Here is a 9334-nt window from a genome sequence, read left to right as displayed (position 1 = left end):
GCACCCTTTAATTTACAGTACATTTATGGAAATTCATGTTTTGTTTTGTTTTTGTTTTTGTTTTTTTATTGTTTTGACTGTGCCGCTGTTTGAATGATTGTACTCTTGGCCCATGCATTTGAATGGTATTTAACATTACCTCAACACTTATCTGGGCAGTTAAGTGTCTCCTTTGTACATCCATGTTTGACAGGTCTTATCGTTCATTAAACTATGGATTCTGTTTTCAAAAGACTATGAGCTTTTCTCTGATGACTGCAATAGATGGGAATGTTTTGCTACTCATTTTCAAACGTTGGTTGTCATCAATAAAACTGCTTTAAATTGTATTTTATACTGTGTTTTTATTGAGTTTTGTGTCTGACCTGAGTCCTGATTTTCTCACCTCAACACCATCATTTAAAACCAGAATCTGACTAAAATGTGTTGAGAATATCTAGCTCTATCATGATAATCAGTATATTGACTTCAATATTTATCATAGGTACTGTACTAATGGAAATTTGTTTTGTGTTTTTTTTTTTTTAAGATTTGAGCTGAATTAATAACTAACTGCTAAAGTGTTTCATTCGATTATATTTATTTATTGCATCTCATGTTTTTAACAATATTGTACATTTAGAATAATTCTGCTTTAGGTTTATTGTGTCTTAAAGGCCATATATTGCACAAAATGTAGTCTTATGAGCTTTAATTCATGTTATAATGCTGTTATCTCCTCAAAAACACACCTGGAATTGTGTTTTGTTTCATTCACACATCTTTAAGTAACACTTTATTATCTGTGTACATCTCCAAAGCTCAAAATGCTCTGTTCAACCTTGTGATGTCATGAAGTGGTATTTTTCAGTTACCTTTTACCTTTTGCCATTTCCATTGCTGAAATTATCCAAATGATTCTAGTGAAAATGTGCAGAGTTTAAAAACACACTGGAGCACTTCCTGTATTACCACATGATGGCATCACAAGGTGGACCAGAGTGTTTCCCATTTTAGAAAAGAACCTAAATATGCAGGTTTGTGTGTTAAACATGTATGAATGAAACACAACACAATTCCAGGTCTGTTTGTGATGAGGGAACAACATTAGAACACGAAGCGTCATTGTGGTTCATTTGTGTTAAGTATTGTGTTTGTATTTGTGCTAAATATGCTGATCCATTCCAGTCTGTGACACTGGTGCTAGCTCTTTTAATCCTTGAGTTTCTACTTCAGTACTGTTAATGAGTATGCTATTCTAATGCAGTACACCAGCCGCCCTACCAGTCTGGCAGCCATTTCCTGGAGCCTGTTTGCGTCTCTTTATACGTGTCTCATTAAACAAGCTGGCACGCCTCTTTCCATAGAAACCATTGTAATGTTCTGAGTACTTTCTGCAGTCATGTATCATTCCCTGAGGGTCAACAGTGAAGAGTGGCACATATCAACAAAACTATTACCAAACAAATGAGCTCTTTTCTCGCTTATGAGGGTTTGTTCATTTCATGTTGCGTTATATCCTGTTGTCTCACTCTTTGCTATAGAAACCTATTGTAAAGCAATGATGTCATCAATCTACAATGTCAGTCTTGTTCACTGCGATGGCATTTTGGCTGCCCTGACGCTCTTTTCCAAATATGGCTGCAAAGAAGAAGTTTATAGGGAAAGAGAAATTCATTATACTTTCCTCTTTCTATTATTATGTTATTAACTTATAACTAGTGTAGGGTGAAGTACTCAGTTTTGTTACTTAACTAAAAGTACAGATACAGAGGTAAAAAATTACTCAAGTAAAAGGAAAAATATCACATGAAAACATCTACTTACGTAAAAGTATTTAAGTACCTGTTTAAAAATGTACTTTAAGAGTAAAAAGTAAAAGTGCTGTTCATTTGTTAAAGTTTTAAATGTAGTGATATTGATTCAAAAATTATACATACACAATTTCTTAGTTTTTCTTATGAATTTTATGTGTTTATTTATTTTTGCTCAAAACTGAAGCTTAAACTCGAAAACTTTAGTCAGGATGTTTCCACGAACATGGTAAAAATAACCGCTCAAATCATATGAAAAGTACTTTTTACTTTTCAGTCCTGTTAAAAATGTAGTAGTGCAGGAAGCACAGATACTGCTCTCAAACTTAGTAAAGTAAAAGTAAAAATTATCCACTGTAAAATATACTTAAATAAAGTACAGATACCTAAAAATTCTCCTTAAGTACAGTACTTCACTACTTGTACTCCGTTACCTTCCAGCACTGCTTATATCACACTGAATTACCATTTTTCAAATAAGTTTGTCATTTTACATTGTGTTATTTCATTTATTATGATTTTACTAGGTTACATACTTTTACTTTTGCTCACCATGTTCTAATTTTAAATTTTACACACACTTGCATTTGTAAAAGGTATATGGATATTGAATTAAATTTGCAGGCTATCTAAAAATACTGCATGATAAGATAGTATGTACAGTTGATGTAGCTTGTTAGCTTTCAAAATACTCATTCACTTTAATGGCTTGACTTAAGGGTGTGGGACAAACGGTGGATACTGGATTCACTTCTTAGTCCAGTACTAATTAAAAGCTTCCCTTGTCTATTAGGCCCAGGCAAAGATTAGCTCTGTTATCCCACAGAAGTGAGCTGGCCTGCACCATCTGTCACTCTGGCACACCAGTACACAACCTTCATTCTCTACGCTTAGACTTGCATTGAATTATTAAAAGGTCCATTACTACACAAAATTGACTCATGGGAACTTTTGGGCATGTTGGAATGTTGTTACCTCATCAAAAAATACCCAGAACTGTGTTTTGTTTCATTCACACACGTTTGAGGAATTATCTAAATGATCCTAGTGTAGGTGTGTGGAGTTTAAAAGCATAACGGAGCACTTCCTGTATTACTACATGACATCACAAGGTGTTTTCTGTTTGAGAGAATATGCAGGGTTTGTGTTTTAAACATGTGTGAATGAGACAAAACTCAACTCAATGAAGAAACAACATAAAAAGACAAATCAGAAAAAAGTGTAATATGGTTCTTTAAGGAAAAACTGAGGATACACGCATTAGAACATGATATAGATTTAATTTTGTTAAAACTGCATAGCATTGAAAATAACATCAAACAGGGGCAGAAGGCACTTACAAAACAAATAAAGTTATTACAGATAGTGTTATTATTAAAACATAAATTACTGATTCAAAACAACATGATGATGATAAAGACATGAAATGACAGCACCGTTGGCAACATAAGAACAGTATATCTCCAAATAAAAATACACACATCACATGATTAAAAACTACAGTACGAGACCAAGAATGTAATGCCCGAGCTATGACATAATAATCATTGCTTTAAAGTTTAAACATGTTTACTAGTCTGAGGTGAGGTTCCTTTTATTATATTTCTTTACACTTCAGGCTTTGTGGTTTCGGCATTGTGCAAGTCCTGGTACCTCTCTATCAGGCGGTTTGCTTCCCTCTGGCCTGACAGCAAAGCACCATGGGTAGTGGAATAGTATTTGCGGTGGGTGGCCTCTCCAGCGAAAAGGACCTGTAATGGCTGAGAAAAAAAAAAAGTAAACGTGTGAAAACCCTCTTAGTGTTGCTATGACATGCTGTGTTTATTTTAAGCTTGATTTCCGTGTCATCTTGGGACACACGCAGCGAAAGGAGCGTAGGAAGCCAGCTGAGGGGGTCAAGCTGTTCCCTCTGCGGTCTCAAATGAGCAGGCGTAAACCCTGCCCACAATGCATCAGGTTTCATGGTCGAGACTTGGCCAGTACTTCTGATACTGAATTTGCTTTAGTGTTGTGACGATACTAAAATTTCAAACTCAGCACTAACAAATGGACTCGATACTCAAGATGATAATAAAACACACTCTTTATTTAGACAATAGAATGTTATTTTCACCATTAAATAATAGTACTCCCCTCTCTTCATAACTGCTGCTGTCAGACTCGTCATTTTGGTCTTAAAATCTTCGTATTAACCCGCGCTACATGATCCTGGTATTTTTATTGTGCTATTGTGTCCGCAAATCAAGAATACAACACTATTACCAGACACAACAGGTGCCTTCTTTCCCTGAGGTCGCTCCTCGTTACCTTCAGCCTTGCCTCGCTCAGGATTGGCTCTTTGGTTGCTAAGATACTCGCAGTCAGAATTTCTAATATGCAACTTGCCTCCAAATTCACCAATATAACTGCTAGTCTCGATGAACTTCATTTGGCTGGAGCCAAATGCTGACGTCACACTCGCTTAGTCTGCTTCTTTATACAGTCTATGGTCCTGATACAGCTCAAGATATTCAGGAAAAGTTATCGACATCTGCACTCTATAGTTTTAGTATCGATTAGTATCTGATTTGAGATACGTCTGACAACTCAGATTTGCGTGACAGCTGAGATGACACGCCTCACAAGTGCAAGAAGTGCTAGAAAAAGGCTGCTGTTTCTATTTTTAAACTCTAAGGATTAACATTTCAGTTTCTAATCCCACAATAATCCATAATCCATAAACATACCAGTGAAAAGTTTGGACACATCTCATTCAGTGTTTTTTTTCTTTTTTCTTTACTTTTACTACTCTCTACATTTTATGTACACACAGAAGACATCAAATATATGAAGTAAGATGTATGGCATTATATAGCAAACAAAAAAGGTAACTAACTACTATTTTAAGGAATTAAGTCTTTCTTCCTGTTTTATTAAGGCCATAAATAGTGTAGTTATTACGTGCAAACTTTCTTGGTGGGCCCCTTATACAAAATGTTGTTTATTTATCACAACAAATTATATTTTTTGGTACACTACTGAATATAAACTACTATTGTTGGGTTTCAAATGGCACATCACAACATTATATACGTCAATAATAATCTAAAACAAACACTGTTAAAATGATTTTTGTTTTTGTTTTTTGTTGATACTGAGTTCTACAGTGTATGTCTAGTCACTAATGTAAATGATCAGGTTCAATATGTGTAAATTTTCATTTGGATATTTAATGCCAAACCAGAATGTAATCAATCCAGAAATGTGGCTCTTGCCCTTGTCTGAGAGTATGACGTCACACTGTAGAATCTGAAAACCACCAGTATGGTTTCTGCACAACAATCTCACCAATTAATATAGATTATTTATATCCATCCTAATTCGCAGGATATTTCTGTATTAGAGTGTATATATTAAATATAGTGCGAAAATGTCACACAAAAAATAAATATCATTATTTCTATAAGAAAATACACTAATTAGGTGTATTAACTTAGCTATTAATTAATTAATTATTAATTAATATTAATATAACTATTAACTTAGGCCAATGAACTCCTTATATGAACGTCTGGTAAAAATGGTAAAAATCCTAATATACAAATAACGTCTCTACATCAAATCACAAGGGCACTAATACTACCACTGACATATTACCCTGTGTGGACTGGAAAACAAGGTTAAACTAAATACCTCTGTTCTATAAGGCTGCGCATTCATAATGAACGAGCACTAACCACATTGCATGTACAGCCTGTAGCTTTTGTGGATGTTTTTGACCTACACTGGCAGATAACTATGTCTGGAGTAGAAATAGGGAAGTGTCAAACTTATTTGATTTGATTTCTAAGCGGTTTAATGCAGATATAAGCCTATGTGAGCCTCGACACTCACGGATCTGCCTCTCTCCGGCTCTGCTGTGTAGTGTTTGTCACATATATTGTTTGCTTTTCCCACACATAGACTTAAGTTTTTTAAATAATGTCTATTTGAGTTCAAATTTTACCTTTAGAAAAGCCATTCTGTTGAGGGCTGTCAGTCACATGTGTTTGTACACAAACAGCTACACAGCATTTGTCGATCAAGCCATTGACACTTTTTTCTAAAGGGGCGCTGGGGCCTTCAGATGTCATGCATAATTGTATTTAGTGGTACTAAATTCAATTATGCAAATGTGTTTTATTACTACTAAAGTATACTAAAGTATAGAAAAATGCAACTGAGGAAATGATCATTACATGCCTCTAAGGGTCCCACCTTGTCACGGTCCTATGGAAACAGTATCCTTTACCCCCCCAGTCTGACGCCCTTGCATAACATTGGAAAATTTTTACTTTTGAATTGGAAGGATTCATTTATGGTGAAAAGGGGTTGAATATCAAGACTTCAGCCAGGTCAGAAAGTTTTATTCATCACTGTTGTAATGTATAATGTTTGTGCATCTTACTACCGTGGCCTTGGTGCTGTTGGCATAAGGCAGTGGCATGGCCAGTCGCTCGCAGTCGCCACCACTGGATCCCACTCTGGTGAAGGAGTACGAGCCGCGGATGTATGGGTTACTGCCCCATGACGAGCGGAGGATGCGGAGAGGCTTCGGAATGTCGGGGTTCCCTGTAAAACATGAAGAATACTTGAGAAGAACTGTTTTTGTTTTATGTTTATTTAAATGTTATGGGTTAGGGTTTTACAATAATCTACTAATTATTGTAAAATTAATGTATTAATTTACCAAACAGTGAAATCTTAAATTGTCTTTTATTGACTTTGTTTAATGTGTAACTATTGCTTTAAAAGATAAAGTAAACTTAATGTGATGTGGGGTATGAGAGAGAGAGAGAGAGAGAGATGGAGGGAGATGGCACAGCATGAGAGAGAGGAAGAGGGAAGGCTAAGAGAGAAGGACAAGGGAGAGAAAGGTGGAGAGAGAGGGTGAGGGGGTGGAGGGTAAAGGATAAGGAGAGGGAGATATATTTCTATATATATATATATATAGCAATATATATATATAGCAATATATATATATATATATATATATATATATATATATATACATACACACACACACACATTTAAATATATATGTGTGTGTGTATATATATCAGTGGTTCTTAACCTGGGTTCGGTCGAACCCTAGGGGTTCGGTGAGTCAGTCTCAGGGGTTCGGCGGAGGTCAAGACACGCACCCGACTCATATGATTCACAGACTGCAAGTGTCTCCAGATGCTGGCCGTGTCCCGATTTGACAAATGCACCCTTTGATGTGCCTATCGAAGTACCCGCCCGACTTAAATGAGCCATTCGAATGGCATAAAAACATAAAATGACATAAAAATTAAGAAAAGGAGCAGACTTTGCTGTGAAAATTACATGAGAGTTCTGAACTGGTCTGTCAAAGGCAACAGCAGAAGTCACACTGATTTGCAGTAAATATTCATTATTATTCTAGCCTGATGGAAATTAGGTGATGGGTGTGTGTTAAAATGTTAAAAGTAATAAATAGCATAAATACAATAAGTTCATTATTGGAATACATAAGGTTAAAAATTTAAATTATTTCAGTGTGGTAGTATTAAAAAAGGCCATGTCTTTGTAAAAAGGTATGTATGTAATTTGTTGTGAGTTCATGCATTGTACTGGTTTTAATCTTTGAACACAGTGATGTTAATGCACGATTCATTTTGTTCACCAGTAAAACATACATGTGTTTTGAATTTGAAAAAAATATTTTATTTTTCAATAAAGAAGGGTTCGGTGAATGTGCTTATGAAACTGGTAGGGTTCAGTACCTCCAGCAAGGTTAAGAACCACTGAGAGATATATATGTACGTATGTATATATATATATATATATATATATATATATATATATATATATATATATATATATATATATATATATATATATATATATATATATATATACATACATACACACACACACACACACACACACTCACCTAAAAGATTATTAGGAACACCTGTTTCTCCTTAATGCAATTATCTAATCAACCAATCACATGGCAGTTGCTTCAATGCATTTAGGGGTGTGGTCCTGGTCAAGACAATCTCCTGAACTCCAAACTGAATGTCAGAATGGAAAGGAAAGGTGATGGCACGGTTGTTGGTGCCAGACGGGACGGTCTGAGTATTTCACAATCTGCTCAGTTACTGGGATTTTCACGCACAACCATTTCTAGGGTTTACAAAGAATGGTGGGAAAAGGGAAAAACATCCAGTATGCGGCAGTCCTGTGGGTGAAAATGCCTTGTTGATGCTAGAGGTCAGAGGAGAATGGGCCGAGTGATTCAAGCTGATAGAAGAGCAACGTTGACTGAAATAACCACTCGTTACAACTGAGGAATGCAGCAAAGCATTTGTGAAGCCACAACACGCACAACCTTGAGGCGGATGGGCTACAACAGCAGAAGACCCCACCAGGTACCACTCATCTCCCCTACAAATAGGAAAAAGAGGCTACAATTTGCACAAGCTCACCAAAATTGGACAGTTGAAGCCTGAAAAAATGTTGCCTGGTCTGATGAGTCTCGATTTCTGTTGAGACATTCAAACGGTAGAGTCAGAATTTGGCATAAACAGAATGAGAACATGGATCCATCATGCCTTGTTACCACTGTGCAGGCTGGTGGTGGTGGTGTAATGGTGTGGGGGATGTTTTCTTGGCACACTTTAGGTCCCTTAGTGCCAATTGGGCATCATTTAAATGCCACGGGCTACCTGAACATTGTTTCTGACCATGTCCATCCCTTCATGACCACCATGTACCCATCCTCTGATGGCTACTTCCAGCAGGATAATGCACCATGTCATAAAGCTCGAATCATTTCAAATTGGTTTCTTGAACATGACAATGAGTTCACTGTACTACAATAGCCCCCACAGTCACCAGATCTCAACCAGATAGAGCATCTTTGGGATGTGGTGGAACGGGAGCTTCGTGCCCTGGATGTGCATCCCACAAATCTCCATCAACTGCAAGATGCTATCCTGTCAATATGGGCCAACATTTCTAAAGAATGCTTTTTATATATATATATATATATATATATATATATATATATATATATAATGTGATTATTTTGTGATCTTTTTAATCATGACTATTGATTAACTGAGTAATCGTGACAACATATGCTACTGTATTTGGTGCTTCTTGTAATACTTTTAATCAGAGCGCAGTCTTGTTAATCCTTTGCATTCTGACCAGTTCATTTTTCTTCTGCTTTAACTGGAGAGCTCTGACTGGCAACACGTGAGTCAGTGTAAGCTGGACGACACCAATGAGTCTACTGTATGTATATGTAATTAAGCAACAGCTGAACGGATTACAGCACGCTGACCTAGATGTCACTGTGTGTGTGTGTGTGTGTGTGTGTGGGTGTGTGGGAAGCAGCATACATTAGAAGGTCCGCAGGCCTCATCATGCAAAGGCAGCAGTGGGTCTGCACTCATTATTTGACCTATTTGTCAACTGAAAAACATGAGTCATTTCTAAACTCACCTAGAGGCAAAAATGTTAAATATTGAATAATAATGAATTAGAAT

At 36.3% G+C, this 9334-nt stretch overlaps 1 long non-coding RNA gene across 1 annotated transcript; it reads right to left on the bottom strand.

Annotated features, from left to right (window-relative positions):
- Positions 1–3053: 3053 nt before the first annotated feature.
- On the bottom strand, positions 3054–6426 carry LOC117370918 (uncharacterized). Its single transcript, XR_004541414.2, has 2 exons — positions 6223–6426; positions 3054–3553 (listed from the first exon to the last, which is right to left on the bottom strand). It is a non-coding gene; the product is annotated as an uncharacterized LOC117370918 (long non-coding RNA).
- Between the last annotated feature and the right edge of the window lie 2908 nt (positions 6427–9334).

Source organism: Periophthalmus magnuspinnatus, chromosome 1 (genome assembly GCF_009829125.3).
Source record: "Periophthalmus magnuspinnatus isolate fPerMag1 chromosome 1, fPerMag1.2.pri, whole genome shotgun sequence".
NCBI classification, from domain to species: Eukaryota; Metazoa; Chordata; class Actinopteri; order Gobiiformes; family Gobiidae; genus Periophthalmus; species Periophthalmus magnuspinnatus.
This window is presented reverse-complemented; position numbering and strand designations above follow the sequence as displayed.